This window comes from Lissotriton helveticus, chromosome 5_1, assembly GCF_964261635.1.
Source record: "Lissotriton helveticus chromosome 5_1, aLisHel1.1, whole genome shotgun sequence".
NCBI classification, from domain to species: Eukaryota; Metazoa; Chordata; class Amphibia; order Caudata; family Salamandridae; genus Lissotriton; species Lissotriton helveticus.
The window spans coordinates 307,902,071-307,916,916 of record NC_136065.1 but is presented as its reverse complement, the minus strand read 5'-3'; the positions used below and the strand labels follow the sequence as shown (position 1 = coordinate 307,916,916).

Genomic DNA, 14,846 nt, shown 5'->3' with positions numbered 1-14,846 from the left:
GAAACCTGTGAGGGCTCAGAAGAACTGAACGTACATGGCCAAGATTAACATGCCTTTTAACTAAAACAAATGGGCTGAATTGTAAATAAACAAAATGTACATAGCTCCATGTTGTCAAATAACTCAAACAGTAAGATATCTGTGTTTGGTGTTGCAAAAAACCCAAAATAAAATGCCGCTAAATGCCGCTAAATTTCCATTTTTGTGCCGCTAAATTTTCATTTTTGTGCCGCTAAATTTGCCAATCCATGCCGCTATATCCTGGGGGGTCTGACAAGTAGGTTTGTTCCCAAATCAAAATGACCACCAGCGTGAGGCATCACACCACTTTCCCAGAATTCATTTGGGAACGTACACCACAGGAATGACAAAGCCAACTAAAGAAAGACTGCATCAGTGGACAGACTAATGGCACGTGTTGGATATCTTGCGTACCCTCGCTCTGGATCTGCACGTGCCTGCCATTGCATGCAGTGAAGAAAAGATAGATACGAGCAAGTAACATGCACAGGTCGTGCCAAAAGCACCCTTTCTAACCACAACATTCCTGAGGTTGACGGATAAGACAAATACTTTTAGACTGGTTACGTTCTCCTCCACCGGTGGGTCCTTTTACCAGTACAGCTCACTGGCAGAAAGGTTGACTGACTTCGTAACCCTACTCCTGATACCAGATAGTAGCGAGGAAGGTTTCTAAGTAATGAACAAGCAAGGCATAGGCGATCAGGTTCTTGGTTATAAGCAGCAGGTTTATTAGATAAAGATACAAGCAGTAGCATGTGAGTAGCCAGAGCAAAGGACAGGAAGCAACTGCCCAACACATCAACCAGAGTTCTAAATAAAGAACATTCTAAATGCCAACAAGTGTGGTGTACACAAGTCTAGATGAGGACCATAAAACTCTGAATAACTTTCAACATCTTCACAACCCAATTGTCACTATCTGGTGAGTTGGCTTTCACAAAAAGAAGCCGGTAAATTGCTTTTAAGAACCATTTGGGTTCTTTAGGCCTGCATAGGTGATTCCTTACGAGTTTTGAATGAGAGAACGAGAAGGGTGAAAGAGTATTCAACAGTACATTTGGACAATAAGCACAAGATCTTGCCTAGAGAAGTCAAAAACAAACTTTAAATCTAGAGATTGTCGTGGGGTCGCCGGTCCCGGTGGGGCCGAAATGGTTTTTATTACTGATCAAGGGTCCGACGGACTGGTCAAGGTACGCCGAGATCTGGCGGGCCCTAGCGGCCGGGGTGGCAAAAAGAAATGTAGCAAGGGGCTGGGGAGCACAGGAGGGACCAGTGGCGACGGGACTTAGACTGGTGCCAGAGGGCGGAGGAGACAGTCTACACAGCCAGGGGGTGTGAGAAGAAATGGAAGATGATCTGGGGCCTGTGGCGGAAGTACCGGGGCGCGCAGGGGGGGAGCGGGATATGTGTGACATGGGGGATGCTACAATGATTCAGCATGACTTGCCCTTGAATGTACACTGTATTGCTAAACTCTTCTAGCTATGTGATCACTCTTTTGTATATTGTGAATCTGTGAGCAATGTTAATAAAAAAAGATTAAAAAAAAAAAAAAACATTAAAGCCCCCAGAACCGAAATCTTCAACCTCAGTCAAAGAATGTTTGGCTCCACCGTGCTTTGCAGTTCATGCATTTAATCCACAGATAGAGTCGGGTCCATGCCTCGTACAGCCCATATGTTCCTTCTTTATTTATTATTTTAGGCCAGAGATCAAACAGTTTGTATTTTAAATAGCAACTTTTAGAAACACTACATAACAGATCTGGTCCTTTCAAGGTCTTTGTTCTGATGGTAATGAATGGGATTCAATTATTACATTTTTATCAATTCAGCAAAGATGACAACGAAATTACACATTTTCCTTTTTGCAAAGGCTGGTTTAATAATCTCCCCAAGTCTAAAAAACACACATTGACAAAGCCAATAGATCTTGCTTGAATTCGGAGTCCTGACTGAAAATATAAAGAAAAGCCTACAGCAGCGGGAAAAGAAAAACAAATAACAATTGCTTCAAGTAGCTAATGACTATCAGATAAAGAATTGAATATGAAATGATCTACTGTACACCTGATGTAAAATAGTCTAATGTGTTACAACACAGCACTGCACAAGAGGCAAAATAATACATCGAACAGCCAAGAGCGTCCAGTGAGAGGATCTTACTCCTCTGGGTGAAGCCAAGCCTACCCTATGTGTATGTTAAATAATTGCAAACAGTTCACAAACAGCAGCACTGCCAATTCACAGACAATTATCCATGAGGTTTGCACAATACCCTTAAATTCGATGTAAAATCTTGACTTTTAAAAATTATTTTGGGTTATAAATGATTGTCTGTTGCTCTGAATGGTGGTACAGCACTTTTGGAATGCAGCAGATGCCCAACACTATTTTCAATCCTGTGAACATCACCAAAAGCAGACCATGAAGACCATACTTGGGCAACTCAAGTTTCTTCATATGCGAGAAACAATTTCAGGGAACACCACCGATTTTATATAAGCGAGACCCAGATTATTGGGTAGCCGAGTTCCTGCCACTCTTTACACACATTATGGAGACAGAAAGAATACCAGACTCTTGGAAGGGATCTATTATCTCCCTGATGTATAAGAAAGGCAGTAAAAACAATGCGTAAACTACAGATTAGTTGCATTAATAGATAATGATGCCAAATATTATGCGGGATTGCTGTTGGAAGAACTTCATGAATGGGCATCTGAAAAGGCATCTATCTTAATCAACCAATCAGGCTTCCAGAAAAGTATGGGCACTTCAACAAACATATTGGCGCTATCACTTCTAATGGCTGCTACTAAAAATATTAATAAACCGATATATGTCGGTTTCATAGACTATTCGGCTGCCTTCAACAGCATCGATAGGAATACTCTGGTTAAAACGTTCCAAAATGAAAATTAATACCATACTTTTGAACCAGCTGATCTTACTTCATAGCGATACATGGATACAAATCAAGCTAGGCGCCGGAGAAAGAATATCACGGAGAATTCCGACAACCAAGGGTCTGAAGCAGAGGTGCGTGCTGGCGCAGATTTTGTTTAACCTGTTTATGGCAAATCTCTCGCCAGAATTGGACAAATGCAACCATCACGCCAACAACCTCGGAGGTCTTTCCCTCTCGAATTTGCTCTATGCAGATGATTTGGTTCTGATTAGCCGTACTTCAATTGGCTTATAACTCCAGATAAACACCACGAGCAATTTTTCTAGTAAGGATGGATTTCGTATAAATTTGGGCAAAACTAAAGTGATGGTTATCAACCAGAAAAAGAAATCACACTGTTTCCAATGGGAGTTGAAAGGTCAAACTCGATATCGTAGGAGAATGTAAATATTTGGGTGTAATTTTAGACAAGGTACGTTCCTTCCGCAAAAAGCAACTATAAAAAGGCAAAGGAACTCTAATAGCAGTCCCATTAATAAATATTAAACAAAAAATAAGCAGCCCGAGCTTCACCCCCATACTACAGGTAAGTCGAGCAAAACTCCTCCCAACTGTCACCTATGGAAGTGAGTGTCTCAGAGGGAGAGATGCCAACATCCTGGATGAGACGGTTTCAAAGGCCCTGAGAATAATTTTTAATCTCCCACGGTACACATCACCAGCCCAAATAAGACTAGTTTGGCCTACCGAAACAACAGATAGCACGTAAGGGGGCATATCTAAAATGCTGGCACAAAATAAAGGGAGAAGAGCCAAGGACATTAAACGAATATTTATGGAATGAGCTTAATTGGAAAAAAGAATGTGCAGCTATGACCTATCTAAAAGACTCAATTGACAGCTTGGCCTTAAAAGTCCCCTGGAGCACCATCGGGATCCACAAAAGCTTCAAGGAGCGCATTAACAAAACAGTAAAGATCTTGTCCCGTGTCGAGGATAATGTTACCCTTTCAGAAAGGGAACATGGATGGTTTGTCATCCAGAGCTATAAAAGCTGCTCTCCCAACCTTATCTAGGCACTGGGTTTACCAGGGCCAAAAACGACAACATTTTGCACCCGAGGATGGGCATTTTGTGTATATGTAAGTCTTTAGACAGGGAACGAAGATCTATGCTAAAGCCTGCCCTGAAAAGATTACAGATAAGAACATGCAGACAGGCAGTGAAGGCTTGTTTTGAGGGAGAGGACATCAGGCTGGCCTGCTGCCTGGTTTGTTTCTTGGATGTGGCTGGAATAAAACTAAGGACGACGGAGAAGGAACAAAAGTCAACCAACACCTTCTAGCCGCACTTTTCCCTGACAAGCAACCAGCCTACTTTAATTCTGCTTATAATATACTTTCACCTGTTCCTCCCCTGCCTTCCGCGGGAGCCAGACCAGCGAAGCCCTGCATTTTAAACCTTTCCTGCTCTTATTTTGCCTCATATTCTAAAACTTACCTCTGTCCCCTTCAGGGACCTGTCTCCTGCCTCGTGGCCCCCCGCGCAGCCGAGGTTGACGCTGCAGCGGGTCAGGCTTCCTTCGCTCGCCGCCACCAGCGAGCCGCCCCTTAGCCACGCCCACCTCCGCTTGGCCACGCCCACTTTTCCTTATAGGGAGGCGCTGATTACTAGCTCAACTCACCTGTTCCTCCCCTGCCTTCCGCGGGAGCCCAGACCAGCGAAGCCCTGCATTTTAAACCTTTCCTGCTCTTATTTTGCCTCATATTTTAAAACTTACCTCTGTCCCCTTCAGGGACCTGTCTCCTGCCTCGTGGCCCCCCGCGCAGGCGAGGTTGACGCTGCAGCGGGTCAGGCTTCCTTCGCTCGCCGCCACCAGCGAGCCGCCCCTTAGCCACGCCCACCTCCGCTAGGCCACGCCCACTTTTCCTTATAGGGAGGAGCTGATTACTAGCTCAACTCACCTGTTCCTCCCCTGCCTTCCGCGGGAGCCCAGACCAGCGAAGCCCTGCATTTTAAACCTTTCCTGCTCTTATTTTGCCTCATATTTTAAAACTTACCTCTGTCCCCTTCAGGGACCTGTCTCCTGCCTCGTGGCCCCCCGCGCAGCCGAGGTTGATGCTGCAGCGGGTCAGGCTTCCTTCGCTGGCCGCCACCAGCGAGCCGCCCCTTAGCCACGCCCACCTCCGCTAGGCCATGCCCACTTTTCCTTATAGGGAGGAGCTGATTACTAGCTCAACTCACCTGTTCCTCCCCTGCCTTCCGCGGGAGCCCAGACCAGCGAAGCCCTGCATTTTAAACCTTTCCTGCTCTTATTTTGCCTCATATTTTAAAACTTACCTCTGTCCCCTTCAGGGACCTGTCTCCTGCCTCGTGGCCCCCCGCGCAGCCGAGGTTGACGCTGCAGCGGGTCAGGCTTCCTTCGCTCGCCGCCACCAGCGAGCCGCCCCTTAGCCACGCCCACCTCCGCTAGGCCATGCCCACTTTTCCTTATAGGGAGGAGCTGATTACTAGCTCAACTCACCTGTTCCTCCCCTGCCTTCTGCGGGAGCCCAGACCAGCGAAGCCCTGCATTTTAAACCTTTCCTGCTCTTATTTTGCCTCATATTTTAAAAAAACTTACCTCTGTCCCCTTCAGGGACCTGTCTCCTGCCTCGTGGCCCCCCGCGCAGCCGAGGTTGACGCTGCAGCGGGTCAGGCTTCCTTCGCTCGCCGCCACCAGGGAGCCGCCCCTTAGCCACGCCCACCTCCGCTAGGCCACACCCTGAACGCCACCATAAATCATGTGTCTCCCCCGTACGCGCAGCGGACGGGCGCAGCGGGCGTGCCGTTTGCACGCCGAAGGCGCGCCTAAGGCAAGCCCGTCTGCGCCCGTCCGCGACGGGCCGGGACCAGGGGCCATGTACCCTGCCCTTTCCCTGGTGTACACTTCAGCCCAACTTATGGCTCTCACCGCTGTCTCCTCTCCCCCACCTTCACTCTTGCAACACCTTGACACACTTGGTATTCTTGTCTCTTCCCCTCTTCACCCGACTCCGGTTGTCTCTAGTCCTACTCCAACTGCTTCAGACCCCCTTTTTGTCCTTCGTTCTCCCATCGCTCCTGTCCCTACTGTAGCTCCTGCTTTACTGCTTAACACCCGCTCTGCTGTCAAACATCAGACAGCTCTTTTTAACCTCTTGACCACTGATTTACCGGACTTCCTTTTTCTGACCGAAACTTGGTTCACTGCCGATTCTCTTCCCGACCTCCTAGCCATTCTCCCTGACACCCATTATGCCCTCCGGGCTGATCGCCCGGACGGTAAGGTGGGGGGAGGGGTGGCAATGATCATTCGGTCGACCCTCAAATTTCAACTTCTTAACCACCCTCCCATACCCAATGTGGACTACCTTGTGGCTCGCTCTCTTAATCTTTCTGCCCCCCTTACTGTTGTCCTTGTCTACCGTCCCCCTCAATCTATGCCTTCCTTTGTAGCCTCCCTTCAGGACCTTATCGTGGTCAACAACTCCTCCGTCCTTCTGCTCGGCGACTTTAATTATTGGCCGGGCGACCCTAAGGAAGACCTCCCCTCGAAAGATTTTTCGGACACTCTTCATTGTCTTAACTTCACATCCCATGTCTCAGTCCCTACTCATGCCCAGGGTCACATCTTGGACCAAATTTGGTCCTCACGTCCCATTGTTTCACTCCCTCTCACTTCCCCTTGCGTTTGGTCGGATCATTTTACCATCTCCTTCTCTATCCATCTGGGAGTGGTCGACAAGTCTCCCCTTCCGAAAAACATCTTAGCTCGCAATTGGAATCGGACCGACCTTGACTCCCTCTCGCTCACCTTGGCCTCCTCTGCTCCTAACCTCACTAATCTTCCTCTTGAATCCCAGGTTAGTGCAATCGGCACATGGCTTTCCTCTTCGTGCGATCTAGTCGCTCCGCTCCGAAAGATCAAGGCGGTTCGCCCATATGATGCGAACAAATGGTTCTCTCCAGAACTTAAAACTCTTAAACTCGACCTTAGGCGGTCGGAACGCCACTGGAGACGGAACTATTGCCCCTCCTTGCACATCAAATACAAATCACTCCTCACTGAATATAAAAAAGCGATCCTAGCGGCTAAAACTGCATATTTCACTGAGAGAGTAGCTCTCGCGGCTAACAAACCCCGTGAAATCTTCTCTCTGGTCCACAATCTTGCCTTCTCTGATCGCTCCACCCCTAATTTAGTTCCCTCACAGTCCCTCTGCTCCTCACTTAACGATTTTTTTATCGACAAGATCGTGAAGATCAAAGCCAACATTCCTACAGTACCTCAACCCCGTCCCACTTGTCCTCCTATTTGTCCCTCCTCTTCTTTCGCCTTTTTTCCTCCCATCTCCACCGATTTATTTCTGAATCTTTTGGTTAAGATCACGTCCGGCTCTCCCGCGGATTGCGCGCCAGCACGCATTCTTAAAACTCTTTTTACCAACTGCCCTGCTCCTCCTCTTGCTCTTCTTAACTCCTCTTCGGCTTCTGGATCTGTCCCTTCCTCCTTCAAATCCGCTATAGTCCTCCCTATTCTAAAAAAAACCAGTCTAGACCCTTCTCTTCCTTCCAATTTCCGCCCCATTTCTCTTCTTCCCTATCTCGCCAAGATCCTTGAAGCTCATGTTACTTCCTGCCTCTCCACTTATATAGAGGAGAATGGCCTCCTTGCATCCCATCAGGCGGGATTCCGCCCGGGCCACTCCACGGAGATGGTGGTCCTCGCAGTCTTGGACGAGCTCAAGGGGAAGGCCGATTCCAACCTCCCTCAAGCCCTGGTCCTTCTCGATTTGTCCGCTGCGTTTGACACGGTTGACCATTCCATCCTTCTCGACCGTGTCAGCGCAGCGGGCATTCGGGGCGCAGCCTATTCCTGGCTGACGTCCTTCCTGCGGGATAGGTCCCAGGCTGTCCATCTCCCCGGTTTCTCTGCTCCTTCCCGCCCAGTCACCTGTGGTGTCCCCCAAGGTTCCTCTCTTTCCCCTATCCTTTTCAATCTTTATATTCACCCCCTCATCACCTCCCTTCTTGAGCTGGGGGTCTCTGTGTACAACTACGCAGATGACCTCCAGCTCGTCTTTGACCTTTCCTCCACCCCTGATTCTCTTCCTAAGTTTTGCTCCACTTTAGTTTTTATTTCTGATTGGATGAGCGCCAACCATTTGAAGCTCAATCCAGACAAGACGGAACTTATTCTCACTGGTGGTCCCTCCAATCCTTGGTCCTCTGCACATTGGCCCCTTTCTTTTGGTCCCCCCCGGTGCCCGCTTCCTCTGTCCGCACTCTTGGCATTAAAGTCAGTCATGACTTATCTATGCACAGTCAGATTAGCGCCGTCGTGTCGTCTTGCTTTCTCTCTCTTCGTTTAATCCGGAAAATCTCTCGTTTTTTTGCTACTGATGCACTTAAATCCATAGTCATGGCCCTTGTCATCTCTCGCCTTGACTATGGGAATGGCCTGTACGTGGGCATACCTGCTTACGAATCCCGCCGTCTACAGGCCATCCAAAACCAAGCTGCTCGTCTTATCCTTTCCCTCCCCAAATCCTCCCACATCACCCCAGTTCTCAAATCTCTTCACTGGCTTCCAGTCCACTTCAGATCCTTTTTCAAATTGGCCTGTCTAGCTTTTCGGGCTCATTTCCGTTCCGCACCCTTGTTCATCACTTCTCTTATTTCTTCTCATGCCCCGGTCCGCACTCTCCGTTCTTCTTCTCTTTCTCTTCTTCATATTCCCCGCTTCCGCAAATCCAGAACGGGAGGCACCCGGTTCTCAGTCCTGGCCCCCCAGTTCTGGAATAGTCTTCCTCTCTCTATCCGTTCCATTCCCATCTACACTCACTTCCGCAAAGCTCTTAAAACTTTTCTTTTCTCCCAGGCATTCCCTTCCTAAATCTCCTTGGGTCCCCTCTGCTGTGTTCTGATCAGGTCCCCAGCGCCAGGAAGCCGTTCGGTCACCGTGCGCTTTATTAAATATTTTATTCATTATTCATTCATTCATTTCACAGGACAGTGATTTGCAATTTTTGTAACATCTTTTGAGACTACAGACATTTCACGTTTATTGCTTTGATACGGCAGGGATTCTCTTTCCTTTTTAAATTAAAATAAGGTTTTTAAGATTTATAGAGCCATCTTAATTGGTGATAGAGTATCACGTTTTAAATATTTTAAGACAATGATAACAAGTGCTTAACCATCTTATTTAGAATAACTCGATTCAAAATATTTTATGTTTATGGAAAGAATAATCCCCACTGAGACTTTGCTCACAGGAACATAGAAGTGCTGAATGTGGCTTTCCTTGAAATGACTCGAGATTTGACTATGTAATGGCAGACGCAGTACCTTATGTGAATGAGATAGTAATGAATTAATCATATGTATTTTAATCAATTGTATTTTAATGAGTACTTTAAGCAACGGTTTTTATTAACTAAACATATAATAAACATTATCTTACCTTACCTGTCGGCCCAAGCAATATTGCAGTTCTGATGAAACTGGATGGTAAACAGGAAAGTAAGGCAATGAAACCGTTTGCATAATGGAACCCTGTCCAGAGAGAAAGCTGGTAAGTTCTCTTTTGTTTTCAGTATCTTGTTTTGACAGAGGCACTGTCACGACTTGTCCAAGTTCGATTTTACTTTTCAGTTTGTCGTATTTCTTCAAAATAGGATGAGTTTTCATGGCCTGAATGCATCTGCAATTCACAAGCTACAACAAGCTTTGCATTTAGGAAAAAACAAATCATCAATTGTGGCCAACTTTTAGGTTGTGTGACAGACCTATTGTCGCCAATTATTTAAAATACATAGAGATGTAGCAAGAGCATGATTAAGTCACCTCTAGTTTCGAATATTTGGTGCATCACTTCCTTCCAGGACGTGCTTCCATTCTAGAATCTAGTGGCTGAAGCAGAGTGAGCCAAAGCCTCTTAAAAGGACATCCAGTGTAGAAAAGAACACAGGTGTCTCTGCCCAATTTTGCACCTCTAGCTCTAACAATCTCAATACCAGGCGTTTATTAAATGTTCCTTTCTTTGATATCAGCTGCAATTTTATGATCTATTGTAAAGAACCCGTAAAAGTAATAAGAGTACAATGTATCATTTGGTGCCGTACATGTCAACCAGAAAAGGACTGTCTTGCATAGTAAAGGCATATTATCCCAATTACCAGAGGCACCTGTCAGTGATGACCGCACTCTCAACTGATCTTCGCTTTAACCAGAATTGCTGTGGCAAAATACTAATCAAGGATTTTCACCGGGCACCAGGGCTAGATGGCACAGTACTGTTGTATATTGATGAGTGTGATATAATATGCTAGAATATGGGTTGAGTGGGACAAATTCTGTGAGTAGCTGATACACATCCCAGAAGAGATAGAAGTGGACCTTACAATCTCAGATCACAGACTGTTGCTCATTTAAATAACTAGGCATACATATAACTCCAGAAATACTGGTGGCCTGGGTGAAAAAAGAACACCAACGAGGGACAATCTGGAAAGAGACCTCGGGTGTTGGAACACATTTCCACACTCTCCAATATTATATATATATATATATATATATATATATATATATATATATATATATATATATATATATACACACACACACACACACACACACACACACACACACAGACACAGACACAAAATGTCACCTTACAAATTCGAAGTGTTCTGAGAATTCATTTTAAATTTGAGGTTAAAAATTAAGTTGGTATCCTCAGAATGATTTGCGAAAGCAGTGCAAATGTATCAAAGAATATAGTATGGGTGATAAGTGGCCTAAATTCAAGGTAGAAATGCTAGAACCTGCTCATTCAAATTAAATTTATTTTTTTAATATTAGTTTGCGAATTAAATAAAATATTTGTTTATTTGAGCAATGAATGCTTGCTTCTGAATTTTTGTGTACTGTTGTGAGGTTCAAATTATCCAAATTGCTTAGACTGCTGACACCAGCTTCCAGTAGTGACCAAGTGAATTTCCCCGGATTCTAATGATTCAGTGGGGGTCAAAGGATTCAAGTATTAAGTGGGGTACCACAGAACTCAAACAGTTAAGAACCACTGTGCTAGGTTTTTCCACTTTCGGAGCATTGGCTAGCATCATATGCTTATATGCTTCATGGCGTTCCAGGACGACTTTGGTGTGAAAAACAGTTTTAAAATGTAGGCTTGCTATTCCCTTCTATAGAAAACATTTGGATTCAATATGAGGAGACAGTCCTCTCGAACCTAAAATTATTATGGAAGCAATGCGTTAATGGTCTCTAGGAAATACAAATCATTAGTAATAACACACACTACATTTCATATATTCAGGGAAGTATGGGAAAACGACACTGGTGGATACTGTGGGGCAAGACACTCCAGCAGCACCTAGACAAATTGCTACAGCAGCAAAGTATCACTGCTCACAATTCAAATATTTTCACTCTGTATACAATACAAGGGCTATGGAATCTTAAAAGTGTCTCATGACATACATTCTTTAAGTGCCAGGCAGAAGGTGATATGCTCACACACTATAGAGCTGTAGAGTACTACAAGGGGGGCCAGTGAAAACATATGCAAAGAGGTCACAGGTGTGCACATTTGTCAAACTCCACTTTATGGAACATTCTAGAGGATTCAGACCTAACTAGATACAAGAAAATGTTCCTGGGTATAGGTTGAGTAGTGGCCAAGGGTGAAATTGCTCAGAATTGGCAGAATCCATCGGCCCTATGTTGTGCTAAGTGGAAGAATGGTCTTGATGAACGCAGATTAATTGAGGATCTTATTCATTAAGCAAGGGGGTGACCTCAAACAAAACAAGCACTGGCGTTGCCAGTAGGTCTCGTAGAATGCAGTGCATCCTTCTTGCTGTAGTAGGGCGATTGGGTGGCTGTTGGTAATTAGAGAGTGGCCGGAGTGAAGCCGGATGGGGCAGGAGAGCTGAGATAGCATGTTAAGGGAGGAGAAGCCGCAGAGCGCACGCTGGGCGAAGCCCTTTGATGTGCTGTGCGGCCGTGAATGCCAGCGTGTATGGGGAGGAGAAGCCGCAGAGCGCACGCTGGGCCAAGCCCTTTGATGTGGTGTGCGGCCGTGAATGCGCGTGCTTGTTTGCTCACGTGATTCACGTGAACTTAAAGAAAACCGCACGAACGAAACCCTTGGTTTCACGATTGTTTTCAGCACTTGAATTCTCGCTCCCTCGATGCGCTTGCGCGCATTGATAGGTCACGAGACCTAAAAATATGAACGGGTGGCCCAATATCAGGGTCTTATGCACACGAAAAGAATGTACTGAATGCCAAATTACAACAGAAGATTAACACTGATGAAATAAAAGCATTTATGACAAATGTGAATCAACAGCCTCATGGAACATCAGATTATCGATTTTGAGGTTTCTCTATATTTAGTAATGTTACACTAGTAAAAACAAAAAGATATAAAAAAAATATTTTGTTTATGTAAATAGATCGTATCTATGTCCAGTAATTGCAGCACAGCTCTCACCCCACTTAACCTACAACGGACACTTCTGCTCTACACATTTCCACCTAAAAGGAAGCATTTAAAAAGCGCACAAAAGAAAATTACTAATTATCCACAACATGTTACAAAGTGCTGTTTGAAAAAACTTGCTCAATGTAAAAAGAACCTGCTCTCAACTGCGTCCAGCTACAAAATCTCATTCAGACTAGCCGATTGATGCGAACATCAGCCATTTTAAATGCTTGTTAGTTTGAGCCTTTTGACGGGAACGTAGATTCAAAATGGTGGGACTTCATGAGATGAGGTAAATGAGAGCAGTAGTTTCAAGCGTCTAGTCTCTGGTTGCTAAATAACATCTTTAGAATCATGGATAGAAGCAACCATAAGTAGATGGATGTTTACTCACAACGTGACAGTTCTTTGCCGAACGGACTGAAAGTGTTGAATCAGCACTGAACGGATGTCATTCCTTTAAACTGCTCTGGCATGAACCATAAAGCTGAACAATGAAAGCCGTTCAGGCACAACTAAACTTGTTAATGGATTTTGATAAGAGCAGAAAGCCATCCTCTGCATTCGTTATTACTGCCGCAACATATTACACAGTTAACGCTAACTAGACCCAAAGGCAGCCTAGCACGCTCGGCCCCAGCAGCAGTGCAATACATTATTTATGTATGCCCTTGTGGCATACTCGTTATGGTAAGTAAGTGACCCCTGGTGCGCATCCTCAATGTGTCACCACACACACATCGAGCCTTTCAACAAGGGCCGTAGATGGGTGTCTGGGGGGCGCCGGGCTGGCATAGCTTTATATTCTCACACTGAATACACTGTGCCCCTAATAGACCATACTCATCTACGCTCAAAGTACATCGTATACTCGCAAAACCCATCACCTTCCTTTCTGTCTATGTTCCCACCCTGGCCACCATCTCCACACCTTTATCATCTACTTCACGTCTTATCCTCTTATCCAGACTATTCTCTTTCTGAAATCTCATAAGGATATGGAGATTTACAGACATGCCTCCTATACCAATCTCTAGATCCTCTCCCCAATACCATTATATGCATCTGCCTACTCGAAAGTGCTAAAGGTACATTTTCAGTAGCTCTTAATTTTATTATTAGCTAGATAATATGTAAAATGTGCGACTGGTAAAACACGGTCCTGTGTGATATGCAAACTGTATTTGACTGGAGCGCTCTGGACTTCGCTTAGACTACGTTCAAAATATTTAAACATTTGAAATGTAAAAAAAATACAAAATTAGCTCAGCACATACCACTTTCAGTGTGTGCCAGATCATGCGTTTAATAACTTGCTTTTATGACACAATAGAAATTTCCCTTCTGACATTTTCAAAGTTTTGTTCTACCATTCAATATATAATGCCCTATGGGCTACTCTTAGATCTGGCACCATTGGCCGTGGTCTCCCTTCCATTTTTGCTGTTGCCTCATGTATTTTTGCTGGTATTAGATGCTTTGGGCACTGTGCCACTGCTATCCAGTGCCACACTGCAAGTGCTCACTATTGTAAATTGATGTATGGATTAGTGATTCCATGTTTGGCTATTTTGGTTTACTTGTCAGACCCTGGTCTAGTGCACTGAGTGCGCCAGGGCGTGTAATCCAAATGCTGCTGGTGGGCCTGCAGTACTTGTTGTGCCACCCACAGAAGCAGCCTTGTAAAATGTGTCTAAGGTCTGCCATTGCAGAGCCTGCTTGCAGTCTGGTACTGTCATGCTGACTGGGCAAGTGCACCCACTTCCCAGTCCTTAAACCTTCCCTTTTCTTCATATCAGTCACCCCTATGGTAGGCCCAAGGGCAGGGTGCATTGTAAGTATAAGGTAGGACAAGCCCTGATGTGTGTGGCATGTCCTAATAGTGAATTACAGCCATTTTCATTTTTCACTATTGCAAGGCTACCTGTTCTCCATAGGCCAGAATGGGCTGTTAGAATTATTACATTTTATAATCATATCTGATTCAGAGAACATGGTAGAAATTCGAGTTTAGTATGCCTGAACTCAGAATGATAAAATACATCTTTTAGTAAAGATTATTTTAATATTCTGTGTTTGCAAATACCACTTTAAGAAATTAGGCATTTGCTTGTCTGACCATTCAAACCTGCCTCTGATAGTTGTGTATTCCTATGTCTGGTTTTGAGAGTGACAGGGCTGGTGAATTCCAGGAGACGAGCTGAGTCACCCAGTGGTGAATGGAGAGATCTGCATCTAGATGGGAGGGAGTCGCCGCAACTGAACCTTGAATAGGGCTCTGCCTGCCTTCCACAATGCTGGCTCCACCCCCTGGGGAGTGGCTGATGTCTCTGCCCTGCACACTGAAAGAAGAGAAAGAGTCCTCTGTACCGGT

At 45.2% G+C, this 14,846-nt stretch overlaps 1 protein-coding gene across 13 annotated transcripts in view; it reads right to left on the bottom strand.

The window, feature by feature from the left end:
• Positions 1 to 14,846, bottom strand: part of RERE (arginine-glutamic acid dipeptide repeats) — a 1,170,479-nt gene that overhangs the window by 1,111,498 nt on the left and 44,135 nt on the right. The window lies entirely within an intron of this gene.